At 54.1% G+C, this 2,003-nt stretch overlaps 1 protein-coding gene across 1 annotated transcript in view; it reads right to left on the bottom strand.

The window, feature by feature from the left end:
• The window catches only part of LOC113203595 (calpain-C), a 10,825-nt gene that overhangs the window by 1,121 nt on the left and 7,701 nt on the right, over positions 1-2,003 (bottom strand). The window lies entirely within an intron of this gene.

The raw sequence follows: 2,003 nt of genomic DNA, 5'->3' as shown, positions 1-2,003 counted from the left end.
CCCCCCCCTAAAAGAAAAACCAACATAAGAGATAGCTTGTGCACTGATTGCCTACCCTCCAGGCGCCCTCAGCTACAACTTGCCCCGGCATTCCCCACGCACCACGAACGGTTCGGGGGCCTCGTCCCTGTTTGTAGCGACACAGTTGTTGTTACAACCGACACGGCCACTGGCAGCTTTTATCAGAACTTATTGTAGAAATGAGTTCGCTCGGCATCGTAAATGCTCACGCCCCTATTCCCCTACCTGGACAAAAATGAAAAAATAAAAATGGGGGCGTACTTTCCTCATCCCACCGCAGGACGACTGCTGAGTTCGTCAAGGGATCAGCCGAACCACAGTGGTCAGGACATACTCTCGGGGTTTGTGAGACGATTGACAAAAATAAGAAAAAAATATTGTGTGTGTGTGGGGGGGGGGGACCTTCGCGAGAGGCGACCTTCCAGAATCTACCCATCTTGATTGCTTAGTAGTGCAGAACAAGGTACGGGTGTCCGTAAGAATACGCGGCTGCTCGATGGGTTGCCTACGCACTAGCGTGCAGGCGCGGAGGGCGACGGGGGAGCGGTGGAGGTGCGCACCATCCAGCGGACAATCCAGCGAATTCCGAACAGACTATGGAGGCGCCGTTTAGGACCAAATTATTTTTCAAAGAATGTGAAAAAGAGGGAGTACCCACCCCGCTTTTACACGGGGCGAGGTATACGTCCCTGTTTGTAGCTGCACGATTTTAGCTACAGCCGACAGTGCCCGAGCCAGCTTAAACTGAACTGTCTATAGACGAATTCATTACTTCCGCCAATGCTAGAATATCAACCAGAAGTCAACTGCGCTAAGAACTAAAGCGAAAACGAGAGATATCAATGCCTCTCCGAAGCTCTCGCCTTGTCCAAGCACTCGGAGGGACAGGGGGCCGGGGGGGCACGATTCAGGAAAGCATTGCCTACCCTCCAGGCGTTTTCAGCGACAATCATCGACCCACGCCTAGATTGACACGGCGTCACTTCTTAGCTTTAGAAAGGATTTATGAGCCTGGAGTCAAAAGGAGCCTAAACCCAAAGGCCCCGTCACGACAGACGCCTTAGATAGAAGCCGTGGCCTACCTCGCAGGCGTCCCTGCGACAACTCATGTCGCGGCGACAAGTGGTAGCAGACACGTCCCTGTTTATGGACACAAAAATGTGGTCACAATGGGGCAACATACGATGTCCGACGCCAAGCCACACGCCCCTTTTGTAGTTACAGTCGACATGACCGCATGCAGCTTCATCCGAACCAAAATAGTCGGCCCTAAGATCAACTCCCGGGCGGGCGGGCAAATTTTTTCTTTGTCGCTTTTTTTTTCTCCCGTTAGGCATGACCGAGCTTAGACCTCGGCCCGGTAGGAGCAAGCTGGTAGCCGAGCGTGTTAAAGCGTGATGGTTGGCAAATCGTGCCGGTGGTCGCTAGTTCGAATCCCATCCGCGGTCATTTTTCCCTGCCACGATACACGGGAAATGGCCAGTAAAAGAGCCCCTTGGGCGCGCGGGGGTTAGGTTAGGTCCATTTATGGTACCTTTTCCGAGTTTTTGGGAAGAATTCGACCCGGGCTGCAGCGCGTCGAGGAGGTGGACTTGAGCCGACCCGCACGCGTGCAATACAAGAGACCAAGACCCGTAAGGCGGGACCGAGTTCTGAACCTCTCGTTGACAAGTGGAGCCGACAGCCGAGTGGCGAGCGTGCTGGCACGGGGTCACCTGGGTAAGCTCGGTCTGGGGATCGAATCCTGGTCGGGTCGGAACTTTTCCCCGTTTTATTGGCGACGGCTATGTGGCCTCCAGAGACACCGTACACTTGGCTCCACCCTTGAAGCGCCATCCGTCATGTTGTCTTGGCAGGCACATGGGTATAGTGCCCGGTCGCGACGCTGATGATCGCACGTTCAAATCCCGACCGGGGAGCATTTTTCTTTCTATGTTTTCATGTGTTTTCCTGGCGTCAGTGGCAGTAGTCGGTAGAGACAT

Source organism: Frankliniella occidentalis, unplaced genomic scaffold, assembly GCF_000697945.3.
Source record: "Frankliniella occidentalis isolate FOCC.00 unplaced genomic scaffold, Focc_3.1 Scaffold14, whole genome shotgun sequence".
NCBI classification, from domain to species: Eukaryota; Metazoa; Arthropoda; class Insecta; order Thysanoptera; family Thripidae; genus Frankliniella; species Frankliniella occidentalis.
The sequence above is the reverse complement of the archived record's forward strand: the minus strand, read 5'-3'. Positions and strand labels throughout refer to the sequence as shown.